The 13,704-nt window shown below is 47.4% G+C and overlaps 1 protein-coding gene across 5 annotated transcripts in view; it reads right to left on the minus strand.

Moving 5' to 3' along the window:
- The window catches only part of UPF2 (UPF2 regulator of nonsense mediated mRNA decay), a 766,220-nt gene that overhangs the window by 736,958 nt on the left and 15,558 nt on the right, over nucleotides 1-13,704 (minus strand). The gene's annotated exons all lie outside the window — the stretch shown is intronic.

The raw sequence follows: 13,704 nt of genomic DNA on the forward strand, positions 1-13,704 counted from the left end.
CAGAAAGACATTGTGCGAGCCACACACAGCACAACAGACAGAGCATGCGACTGACAGGAAGGAAAGGGGTGCAAGGTTTGCAGGAGGTTGTTTAAAGATGACATACATTTCACAGCCAGGCTGTCCAAATAGTATTATCGCATGCACAGCAGACAAGCTCTATAATCTCTTTGTGGAAACCCTAAAATACTTTAAGATGTAAAAAGTAGGTGGGAGGGTATTAAGATAGGTGTAGTAGTGAAGGGGGAAGGGCCCCCGCCAATTAAAAAAAATAATATATATCAAAGCAACATTTTGAAGTAATCACTTTGAAGTAAATTACTTCAAAGTATTTTTACGGCAAAATGACATGGAACGGTAGTGATTACCTGGAACTACAAAACATGGTCAAACACACATCCTGCGCATCCAATCTTAGTGAGGGTCCATCTTTGCTGTCACTACTACATGAGTCAAGTAGGTCACCACAAGTATAGAAAAATCAAATATCAAAAAGTCTTTGCTTAAACTATTCCTTGCGAGGCTCTCACGAGCACGGAAATGTGCAAGAGATGGAGTACACATGTGAGGCAAAGAAAGCCCGTAAGAGGGTGCGATTGATCAGGAGTGCAAGCAGCACACCCTCCCTCTCGGTGGGTGGTCATAATTTTGAAAAATAAATGTCGACAGACAAAAATGTCGAAAAAAAAATGTCGACTTTTGTTTTTTTTAATTATATATTTATTTTAGGGGTTCGGGAGTTAAAAAAAGGGAAAAATTAAAAAAAAATTAAAAAAGGGGGGTTGGGGGGAACCCCCCCCATTTAAAAAAAAAAATGCATTGAAAAAAAAAGTCGACTTTTTTTTTCGATATTTTTTTTCGAAATTTTGACGTTCGACATTTTTGTTGTCGAAATTATGACTATAAACCCCTCCTCTCTAAGGCCAGGTTCTTTCTACCATACATTTCTAAAATCTAGAGATCTCTACATAACTTTTTCAAAGAGTAACATGAAGCACTGGTTAGTAATGTCAGAGAGGGCACAAGAATCACTCCAAATCTCAGTTTTTAACTGAAATATCAACAGGCCCATAGAGCCGTCCCTCTCGCCACGCATCTCATCCCTGAACAAGGTTAGTACATACTAACTATTGACCTCTACTGTTGATTGTGAGGACATAACAGCAGGATGCCATTACTACCTAAGGGACTTCCTAACTGTCCCTATGCATGTTGTTTGCATTCTATCGGGATCAGCGGATTGTGCCTTACAGGAACCCTACTGGATTCAGTCTTTCTACCATGCTCACTCTCCTTTCCGTCTCCTGTCCTTTCTTCTATTGTCCCCCTTCAACTCCTCCCATCTCTCCTGCTGCCACGCGCCTATCCCTGCAATATCTTTATAGACTTCTTGGCATCGCCTCCACCCTTTGATGACACTATCTACTCTCCGCTCCAACTACTCCCTCCTCCATACTACTACTTCTCAGATATCCTTTTACTCAGTGCCCCACACATTCCTTACACTAAGGGGGTCATTATGGGTGTCCCTGGAAACTGACCTACCGTTACGTGGGCATGATAGCCTGGTATTCCAGGTGCCGGCCACATCAGTCATTCCCCATTCCATGGAGTCCCATAGGACTCAGTTGAGAGGGTGAGGGGGGATAGCTGGTATTTCCAGCAGCGGTAATACCGGCTGTTTTTTGCTTGTGGGGGTCTGATTTACCTCCAGCTCTTGGCTGGAGGTCAAGTCAGTCAACCCCCACCGGCAAACTTGGGAGAATGCCGGTCCGGATAAGTGCCGGTATACAGAAATACTGGCATTTTATTCCAGACCGGCATTCTCCTAATCGGAGCCTAACTCTTCTAAAGACACTTGCCACACGAACATGCACACTCACAATGCATTTACTCACTAGCCAACACCTCATCTCCTCCAGAAATCACCTCCTCATGCCAGCAGAAAAGAGGAAGATGCAGCGGTCTCTTGGTCATCCACTATCTCCTCCAATCTTCACCCAAATAATCCACACTCGCTGCTTCCTGTGGTCTCTTCATATACCCATCCCACTCTCTGGGTTGGCTCTTTGTCCCTGGCCAATATGGCCCTCTGTTCCCCACCCTGGGTGTAGGCAGCATGGATTCCAAACAGTGGGCTGTTAAGATGAATTTCTGAACTCTGACCTGGCGGGAAGAGGGTCAGAAGGCCAGCCTAGTTTCTTGGAACAGGGTAAACCTTCTGGACAAGCCAGTTCAATCAAGGTAGCATTAGCGGCGGTCAAGGCTAGGTCTCAGGAGGGGTGAGGGTGACTGAAAGCCCACAATGAGCACACACAGTAAAGACACTACAAATCACTCCGTCAGGGGTATATATCAAAAATACATATACATGTATTCAAGGCCTTTGAAAGCAAACAAAAAACAAATATAAACAGCAATACTCAAACCAACACAACACTTATAGAAAATATATACAGTTACCAAGTGGCCTAAAGGAATAGTGCACAGAATGGGTCCACAACCTATGAAGAAAGCGAGCAGAGAGTGGAAACAGTGCAAATAGACTCTAGGCGGTTCTTCAATCAATCAATCCCTAACTAAGAGGCAGTCCAGACCCTATGAAGAGTGGAGCCTGGCGCTCAAAAGTGCTTTCGCATGCATGTGCACGTGATTGCGCAGTAGAGGGAAAACAGGGTCTATTGCAGGGACTGTAGCAACTCAGGAAGATGGGTGAGGCGATGAAGAATAGGTCCCCACTATTCAAGGAGGGTCTCCCCATGAGGGCAGAATAGGTTCCAGGAATTGGGAATAGGATGCTAGCCCAGGCTACCTGTGGAAAGGAAAGTGGCCCACAGGGGACACTTGTGTGTAAAAATGGATGGATGCGCTGGGGGCCGCCGGTAAGTGTTGCATGTACCCATCAACCCCCAGCGCATTCCGGACCAAACTTCGGTAGTCGAGTCCACTTCGGCTGCAGGTTCAAATGCGCAGATTGTGCGGCTCTGCGGCTTTCAGAGGCTGCGTTACAGCAATGATTCCATGACAGGTCAGCAGCGATTTCTCCGCTCCTGATGAAGGAATTCAGCCAGTTTCACTGCAGCAGGATTCAGGGCACAGAAGGGCACAGCAGCAAGGCACCTGCATAGTTCCTCACCATGGCTGGGCAACACAGTGCCCGCGTGCACTCGGGTTCAGGCGTACTCTCCCAATTCCAGACCTGGGGCGCCTAGGTGTACGAGTGCCTTGGACCCAGTGTTTACGATCTACCAAGTTTCAAGTGTCAACTCAAAACGGCGGCGGTTTCAAAGCAAAGGTCCTAGGCAAGCTGGTCAGTTCGCTGGTTGGCCCAGGAACACTTCCGAAGAGGCTTGTTTGCAAGAAAAGATGAAGGTGCCATGAAAAGATGTTCACAGTATTCAAATGGGTTGAAACACCTTTGCAGGCCTAGTTCCATCAGATGCAGAGGGGTCCTGCGGGACGACAGCGGGCTCAGGGTGCCAAACCTTCCAGCGGGTCACCAGCCGTTCCTCAACTCCGCTTCTTAGTTTCAGTACACTTGGATCCTATCCTAGGTTCAGTGAGAACTCGAGATCAACCTGGTATGGGTGTTTGGAGCCTTCTCTTATCCAGAATCACCTTCGCGCCAAAACGAAGAGGACCCAATGGGAGATCTGCTCACACACAGCCATGCCAGACGTGGACCAATCACGTACCACGGTGGTCCCAGTCATTACCAGCACACCAAACTCTCTTGCACCCAGGATGTGTATTGGAACTAGACAGTCCAACCCACATCCTGGAGACACATACACAAGGCATGCAGAAGCCCGTGAAAGCTTGGCGTTCGCTGGAGAATGCATGACCAAATAAGGACTGACCCAGTGTCTGCTCGACCTGGGGAAGGGAAAGGGACAAGATAGTCAAAGGACAGGACAAAGAACCTTGTGGCATGGCCATTTTGGAGCCAGGCCAACTTCCTGTGCCAACCGCGGTAAATGCGGTTTGCATGGCAAGAAAGGGTCAAAAATATGCGAAAGTAAAAGCTGCCATTAGCCCTGTCCAAGGCACATTTGCACTTCTACCAAAACATCCTTTGAGGGAGCCTAGGGCCTTTGGAAACGAAAGGTAGACCCAAGCGCACTGTACTGTAATGTACACTTGCAACATGTTGCAAAGAAATTGCAATATTGGAAAGACTAAGGGAAACAAGGTCTCCCAGTACTGACCGTCTCGAAGAGCAGGTCAGTTTCCCTATAAAGTGAGCGAAAGCCCATCTGTGTGCAGCAGAAGGCTGTGCTCCACTGGCAAAAGTCAGGCTAGGCTTGCTAGATAACAGCAAAACGTTGGGGGTGGGGGGGTTACCAACTGGAGGGAAAAATACACATGGGAAACTTGCCCAACATGGTTTCCGCTATCCGCTGGACGGGCGCGGGACAAATGAAGCCCAGCAGGGGGCCTCCAGTTTTTGTACCCCAAAGAAACATCTCTTTGTTGGGGGTTTTGTATCTCCTCTATTAGTCCCTGGTGGCCGAGAGTTTTAGCAGCAGTTGTGTGAGCGAGTAACAACTGTACAGCAGCACTGCATGGTTGTGCCAGTGGCCGCAAACTGGTAGTACTGCAGTTCTCCCCTCCGATAGTCTCTCTGTGCCGCCGGATTATGCAATTTCAGGGCCCTAAATACTGGTGGTCTGCTTTGAATTGGGAAACAAGAAAACACTAGCAATCCTTTTGTCTAAGATGTATCATTTGAGACAAAGGGGACTGCTCACACACCTGCTGGCAAAGAAGGGGACATACACAATTAGAGCCCCCTCAACTGCCACCGTCCACCGCATGGGTAGAACTCGACTGGCTCTGGATTTCTCCCTGCTAGGACTCCCACCCTATCTGAAAATGTTTCCCATCCCCTCTTGACAAGGCCAGAACACTGGCCTTGTCACAAACTTCCACTCATTCTCAAAACTCCTCTTCTCTATTATTCTTCCTCCTCTCCCGGTCAGCTAACTGGGGAGATGGGGGAAGCAGGAGAGAATATCGACATTGTTTGTTTTCTGCCCGCCTGGCCTTCATCTGTGAATGAGAATGGCTGTAATGCCGGGGACAACCTCAGGACGCAAGGATTTCTGGTTTTATTCATGGCCATCTTGACTAGCAGAACGTCATCGGTCACCAGTTAACATTTTTTGCTGTTAAGAACACTGTAGGCTATAAAACGACCCAATTTATGGCTAAAGCTTCCAATTCAATGATGGTGTAGTTCATTTCGCTGAGGTGTACATTACTGACTTATCTACCCCATTTTCTACCTGCAACAATACTGCGCCAAGAGCAACCATAGAGGTGTCTGCCTGAAGAATTAATTATATAGAGAAGTCTGGCATAATTAGAATGATGCTTTTGTACAAGGCTCTAGAGTTGATTTCAGGCAGGTTGTGCATTAGGAGCATGACGACTGTGAGAAGTTAGGCATGAAACCGCAATAATAGCCGTCTAAGCCAGAAACGCACACATGTCCTTCTTCATGATGGGTCTGGGAACTAGCTGGACTATGTCGATTGTGTCTCTCTGGGTAGTACCTGCGCATTACCCACCAGAACCCCAAGTATTTGACAGAGGTCTGGGCTAGAGGGCGTTTGGTCAGGTTGACTGCCAAATGGGCATTTCCTCAGCTGATTGCAGATGACTGAGATGCTGCAGATGTTCCCCTCCACATCAAACTGTAGCCCACAATATCACCAAGGCAGGCTCCAGCAAATGCGTGGCAGAGAACCAGGATGGGGTCCATCCATCTTTGGAAGGCGTCATGTAGTCCAAAAGACAGGACTTAACTGAAACGTGCCCTGCAGTAAAGAGAATGCGGTTTTGGATGTGGCCTCTTCATTCAAAGGCACCAGACAGTAAACCTTTGTCAGATTCAAGGTAGAAATCAATTTGGCTGGACATGGTCTCTCCACTAACTTGTGTATCGTCGGAATAGGGTAGGTGTCAAATTTGGAGCCTTCGTTTAGACCTTGAAAGTCAATACAGAAGTGCCATTTGTTGTTGGGCTTTGGGACGGGCCCAATTGGAGGCAATCATTTGCTATACAACTTATCAATGACCCGTGGATTGAACCTCTGCTCGAGTTCCTCACAAAATATTTGTGTACAAGCTTCAGGTAATTTATATGGTTTTTAGACATATTCCCCTTGAAGGAGGGGTGTGTATCTTGTGAACCATTCCCTGTACCCATCAAGGTTTGGAGGTTAACAGGTCAGCGTAACCCTCAATCCACTGGGCTAACTCTTGATGTTCTGTTGTGGTAAGCCCTGCCAGTATGGTTATTCTCCATACCTTGATTGTTAAGGGGTGTTTTGGCATTGGTGGCATACAGCAAGAGCAATTGAAGGTTGCCCTTCTACCACCAGCTCTCAAGCTTGTTTTTAGGATATAGTTGGGAGAGCTTGACCCAGTCAGCTTGCTTATTTTGTATGTTAGCAGGGAGAAAACAAGTTTATGGTATATGGCCCATGGCATCTGACTAGCAGTTTGTTTTGTATGGTAGGCAACACGACCATTCTGTGGTCCCCTCTTGGAACGTGTCCAGCTTGGCATCTCAGTTCTATGCTCTTGTTGGCTCTGTGCTTCTTACAGATGGAGCCTCACAGGTTCCAAAGGGTTCCCAATCATGGGATAGTTACTGGTTTGATGATTTTTGAGTCCCTCCCATTCGCGCCTCAAAATTACTAGTACATCTCTGGGATTCCATCCGTAAACCTGCTTGAAGGGGGAGAACCTCGTTGAGGATTGTGGAATTTTTCATACTGCCAGCAGAGCCCAAGGAATGCCCATCTTCAGAAAGCAGCTCTCCGATGATGTGCTCCAAGGATTTGTTAAATAGCTCCACTAGGCCATTGGTCTGGGGATGCTAGGCATACGTTGCAAAGATTTCAGACCTTCAGTAAATTGCTGGGAGACAGGAGCTATTTAGCTCCCGTTGCTTCCCCAAGAGTGCCCAAGAATGCCTGGTTAGCTTAAGTCAACAGTTACCAGCAGCTACCCTTGACTCTTCTGGCCAACTGGTACCTTACAAACATGCATATGTGACATTAATTGAGTGTTTGAGAAGGCAAATAAACAAGAACTAGGACACATTTATATTTAATAGATCATACATAACGGGCAAACATGTAAGTGTCCATCTCAAGTGAAAGTTAGATTTGCAGTGTGCTGCATACTCACTCCCTGTGTCCCCTGAGCTAGCTCCTCCCATTTGGCAATACCCAACACACAGGTGCTGGTTTTAACGCCTGCTTATAGAATCTTAATTTCAAACCATTATTGTTTTCATTCGCTCATCTTCAACATGAAGCGGCTCCGTTGGCCTGTAAGAATCTCTTGGAGAAAGCCCACTCTCGTGAAGAAAGAAATGAGAACTTTAAGTATCGCCTCTGTGGGGTTACTTCTCATTGGGAAGGGCTCCAGGGATTTGGTTGCATAGTCGACGATCAACAAGATGTATCGGTTGTCGGATTTGGTTGGTTCTGGTGGCCAGACAACATCCATGCTGATCCGGTGGAAGAGCACCTCTATGATAGTTAACGTTTGTAATGATGCTCGAGTTACATCGTCAGGAGACATCTTCAGAACTGCTTGGTCTCAGCATATACCTATGGCCAGTAAAACTGGCCCAGCAGAGACTTCCGAGTCTTCTATAGCTCAAGAGGCCCTGCAATCAGACTGGAATGGGCTGGTTCCAACAGGGCCTTCCAGAACCCAAGAGGAGATGGCATTTGCCATCACCAGTTGGAGAGTCAACACCATCTTCTCTTGGGTTCACGTTGACTCGATACAGGAGTCCCATCTTCTCTAAGAAATGTGCGTCTTCAGCGTTCGGCTGTCGATCTCCAACACTAGGTTCTTGCAAGCTTGCTACAGGAGCAGGTCCATCTTCGGAGCCTCTGCAAATTCAATGAAAGCAAGTCCTAGGAGGTTTCAGTTGCGAGTTTCAGCTGCTAATGTTGCCCGCCATTTTACCAGACCCTGCTCCAGCTCGGTTTGTGGTTTCCACTGTTTTTACTTCCTATACATCTAGGCCCATTATCTTCTCTCAGATGAACTGTGCGATGGGTTGGCCTGGTTTCAAAACAAAGGGCGTATTCCCAAAGTTCAATAAGATTACTTTAACCTCTCCTCAGTAATCTTGGTCAAATCAGATCACTCCTGCTCCAACCTCCAGTGTATATTTAGGGATAACCCCGATTTTTGAGCAACTACCACAACTTTCCTCTGGTATTTCCATTTACAACCCAGTAAGAGAAATGACTTGGCATTGGGATGCCATAGCTATTTCTTCATGCCCATGTAGGTCACACACTGGTGGGAAGCTGTCCACACTCATTAATCTCAGAATTCTTAGCATTTTAGATGGCAATGAGTGACCGCTGTATCGGAGTCCAGAGAATCCCAAGATGAAACCATGTCACAAGAGGGTTTTTATTGAACTATTAATGGGCCCAAAGGCAGTCCATCGCTCTCATCTTGCAACGCACCGCCTAACTCAGGCATCCCTGACCCAGGTTAGGATGCAATTTACATTGACCCACTGCTGTATAATCTCTACCTTACACAGTGTGTGAGGACAAAGTCGGGGTGCCTTTTCCAACTAAACCGATTCTGGAACTTCCTATCTGCACCCTACTCTATTCAATTCACCATGTTCTATTTGGACCTGGGAATTGTGCCATGCAGACAACCTGTTGGATTCCGTCATACCACGCTCACCCTCTCGTTTCCCTCTTGTCCTTTCTCCTGTCCTCCTTCAACTCCTCCCACCTCCCTCCTCTCCTGCTTCCATGCATCTGTCCCTCCAATGTCTCAAGCCTTCTTTCCCTCATACCCACCCTTTGATGACACTACCAAGTCTCTTGTTAGGGAGAATTCTCTGTTAATGCTAATTTTCCAAACCTAGTGAGTCCCCCAGCAGCTTTGCTGGATTTTTGGGGTTTATTTTTTTCTCCTGCTAAGAGTGAGACTCTTTTACTCCCACTTAGACATGATTTGAGGTGTTCCTTTGACTTTTAATGTGTTTTATGGGGTCTTTTACTCCATAGGGCTTCATGTGTTTTTGGTACGTGTGTTATACAACATCCTCAGTGCAGTAACACAGGGGTGTCATAGTGACCCCCAAACATAGACTCCATACCCTGGGACTGACTACTGTCTCCCAGGGCATGTAAAGTCACTATTGACTTTACTAGTCTTAAATTGTGAACAGAACCAGTACAAACCATCATATTGTGGAAGTACTGGTAGGGGTAATTAGATTGCCCCTGGGACTGTTTTTCGAGGGTGCACTGTGCAGTCCCCCCTCATCAGGTTTCTGGCTGGTGGCAGTGGTTACCACGCAAAATATTCCACCAGAATATTTCCTATGGGATTTTCCCATTCATTTTAAACGCACCACATTTTTGGTGCAATGTTAAAGATACAGCCGGGTTATTTATTTAATATTTATTCCCCAGTTGGGTCTTTTTGCCAGGACTCGGTTTTAAAATGGCGTTTGTGTTCGCCTCTGTAACTCCAACCCAAGTCGAGCCCTTTGTTCCACTTTTGGCGGGCTTCTGCACAGAAGCCTCCAAAAGTGATGCCACTCTGTCTGGGTCTACATGATGTGTGGGAGGGGGGTTTAGGCACCCTGGACTGAGTTGCCTTGGCAACTCAAGTCGCACTCTTGTGTCATTGGCCCAGTTGTGAGCCGCCCAGCTCACCACTTAGCATGTTTGAGTGACAGCTAGGACTGATGAATGGGGGTTTTCTGCATAAAAGCAGGGCTTTGGGGACTGGAGCTTGAGAAGTCGCCACAGGACCAAAGAATCCGAAGAGGGAGAAGCTGAGCCGACCTGCAACGACACCACCGATGGAGCCCTGCTGAACCGCCTCACCACTTCCCGACGACAGAGAAGATCTTCATCCCGGAGAGTCTTCTTCCTTTGAACTGGTGAGGATAACCAGTTGGCCCTCTTTCACCTTCCTGGATCGTCTCATAGTCGAATCGCCCGTGCCAAGCACCCCAGCGGCCGGATAGCCACGCTTCACCACTACCGCGAATAAAAGGGTAGTACCTTTTAACCCGGTAAACTCCGCGGCTGGTTTCTTCCCTGGCAGTGCAACGACCTCCAGCTTTCCTCCACGTCAAGATCCTCTCCTCCCCTGGACGAAGCACCGACTTGCACCCGCTGCCAGGAACAACTGCCCCCGCTGGAGCTTTCTCACCATTTCAGGTACTGTGTTCCGCCTGGTCTCCCTTGCAACAGACTGTTCAAGGTGTCCCGTAAATCCTTGACTCTCTATCCTGGGGTGACCTGGGACCTGCTAACTAACTTTTTCCGAACTGATCCAACTCCTTTTGAACTATCTGCAAAGACTTTTAAAGTACAATTCAACTGTGTGATCTAGGACACATTCCGCCTTGCTCTCTCCAAGAGTGGGCCTGGCCTATGAACTTTCTCGCCCTACAGTAGACTCTGCCTTTCTTGCCTTGCTGTGGTTCTTTTAAAAGTGTTGGTATTCTGCGCTTTCTAATTCTGCTTTTTCCCTCCCTTTTTAACTAACTTATTGGAGTGCCATCTTAGGTTAAGCGCTCACCTCTGTCTGCAAATAAGTGGTGTTTTAACTAAGACTTGTTCAATAAGTAATCAGCGATGTATATAGATTGATAGTGACTGTGTTTACTTGCTTGCCATATTAGTGTTAGTGTATTTTTACAAGTGTGTTTTTAAATAAATAATTATATACTTTTATACCAAAGCTCTGGTCAGTGTTTGCTTGTGCTACTGTATTTTGGTACCTAATGTGTATACTCTATATACTGCCTAACTCTTCTTGAGAGAAGTCTGACTGCTCAGACACAGCTACCAGGTAAATCTGTGTGGTACAGACTGCTACCAATTGGGTTTACTGCCAACACCTGTAGTCTTAAGCCTTTTGCAGTGGTCCCTAAGGGAACTGCACAGGTTTCTGCCTAACATCTCTGCTCTTACCACTCCCACACAACTACTAGTCAGACACCCTCCTTTCACTCAGTACCATAAACTTTATAATCACTCCTTACACTAACTCTTCTAACTAGACTTGCCTGATTAACAGGCACACTCACATAGCAATACGACTTTCACTCATTAGCCAATACCTCACCTGCTCCCAAAATTGTCTCAATACTTTCTCACTCTAAAAGTGTATATCGTTTCATTGGAAATGTTGGTTTTCCTTACCCTGGTCTCTTGATCTTCAACCTCTTCCTCTGACCTCACCCAAATAGCCCACACATTCACTGGTCCCACCCCATTTTTGTGTTGGCTCTATGAGCCTGGACAATCTGGCACAGTATTCCCCATCCTGGGTGTGTTGTAAGCAACAACGATTCCAAATAGTGGGCTAGGCCCAGCCTACTTCCTCCAACATAAAAAACAGTGGCTGCCCAGGAGGGGAAATGCAGGAGTCTGCGTCCCTCCTTATCTGGTGGCCCAAAGGCAAGTGTCTCTGTTTGGGGTGTCAAGTCGCTCGTTGGGGTGGTCTCGCTACAACCATATGGCAGCTCTGTCTGTTTTCGTTGGTGGGCGTGTACTGGTGGCAATGCAGTTCTCCCCTCTGGGCTGTTTCTGCCACAAGCAGATTATGTAATCTCAAGGTGGATCCTCGTGGTCTGCTGGCAGCTGACATACAGCACTGGTTCACTGCTCTCATTCGGATGATTCTTGCTTGTTAATCTTGCGACTTCTCTAGGAGGAACAAGAACAAACTGGAAAGCATTTTGTCTAGCAGGTATGGTAGGTCTAGCAGCTTGAGACAAAGATGACTCGTCACAGAAATGCTGGTACGAAAAGGGGTTTCGGCGAGGTAAGGATTGGGGCCCTCTCAACTGCCACCATCCACCTCAGGGGTAGGACTGGCTCTGCATTTCTCCCTGGTAGGCCCTTTAACCCCATCTGAGAGGCGCTCTCGACAAAAACAGGGTAATTGCTTCTAGTTGTTGGGACAGAGGCACACCTTCCTCCCTCTACTGCGAGAGACCAGAAAGGGTCTCCCTGACCCGTCCCCGGGGAGCGGTCATCCAGGTGGCCAGGAAACAACTATCGATATTGGATCCAGTTCCTGGGTGTGGACCAGTGAGGGAGGATCACCTGAATTAGGGGGGGGAGGGTCCTCAGGGAGTGGAACACGGATGGGTGAGATGCAATATCCCCCTTCTTATACCTTTTCACCCCATCCTACCCCGTAGGATACTCAAACACTCTACCCCACCCCCTTTTCCGACACAAACACTTTCACCCATCACGAAAGACGACGGACAAACACCAAAGCCATTTACCTGACATGTCCCAACAACAGGGTCAGGCAATTGACCAGAATCACGCACACCCAACGGCTCTTTCCCTTCCCCACAGGGATAAAAGGTGGAGCACGAGAGCACAATAAGAGCAAGGCAGACCGCACGACGAGAGAGCTGACTCAGCACAGCAGTTCAAGGGGAGGAGAAAGACGGTGTGAACCGAGAGTGTGACAAGAAAAGAAGCGACCTTGCCCTTACCAAGTCAGCCCGTGAAACCTCCATAGAAGGAAACGCAAGACCGCAGAGAATAGCGAGCGTGTGATGCAGCAGATGTCACGGTATACAAGGCCCTCCTCTGCTCATAACCAACCCGAGGAGAGACGCTTGCCATCGTGGTACCGGCCTTCGACTCCTGAGAAAAGAAAATCGGAGCAGTTCATCACAGCCGGTGAGTCAAGGGGAGAAACGATAAGAAAGCGAACTGTGTTTCAACAAAATTAGCAAAAAACAGTTAATTGGAGAAAGTACAGAGAACTTATTTTGATTCGAGAAGGAAAAGCCAACTACAGGGCAGTCAGGCACCACACAGGTGCCGACTTGAGAAACTCTGGGCGAATACCGTATGGTTGAAAATACGGGTACCAGAAGGCCTTGGGAACAGCGCAAGAGGCTTGGGTCGAAGTGGTCATATGGGGGTCTAGCAAAATCCTCTGTACAGTCGAAAGTCTTTCATCGGCAACGGAAGGTGAAGCTAAGGGAAGTGAATCCCGCATTTTGTGAATTGCAAAAGTTGGCAAGAGTGAACCCGATAGAGGGATACCGATGAACAGGGGACAATGTCTAAAGTACCAATATACAGAAGTGTGAACCCAGCAGAGGGAAGTCCACAGTGAACCGTTTACAAAGACATTAAGATTTGACACAGAAGAGATTGCATTGAAAGTCGCAGTGAACCCGGCGAAGGGAGACTACATTCGAGAGGGATCTGAGGCCGGAAGAGGGGGACCCAGGGGTGAAAAGGCATCACCCTACGTACAAGCATAGAGGAACTTTTGTTTATTATTTTTGGAACACATCAGATCCTTGGAGGCAAGAGACTTTGTAGAAAAGAGACTTAACCACTGAAGGCCCCGATTGTTGAAAGCGGAACTGTTAGCTCATGCTGGGAAAGCTCAAGCGTGTGCTGTGCTCCCTTGTCCCGTGTTCAAAACGTGGGGAAGGGAGACCACAATAACCGCATCCTGACTTATTTGTGAACACCTTTCTTTCCCGTGAACTTTATACCACACTCATTGTTTGTATTTAGTGCAGTAGGTTTTTCTTAGTATAGGCCCTTTTATTTGACAAGACGGCACTGGGACTGCCTTATTTGATGGTTGTAGCTTACTCCCATCTTAGACTTTTTAGATTAG

The sequence above is a fragment of the Ambystoma mexicanum genome, chromosome 12 (genome assembly GCF_040938575.1).
Source record: "Ambystoma mexicanum isolate Mex_15411 chromosome 12, UKY_AmexF1_1, whole genome shotgun sequence".
NCBI classification, from domain to species: domain Eukaryota; kingdom Metazoa; phylum Chordata; class Amphibia; order Caudata; family Ambystomatidae; genus Ambystoma; species Ambystoma mexicanum.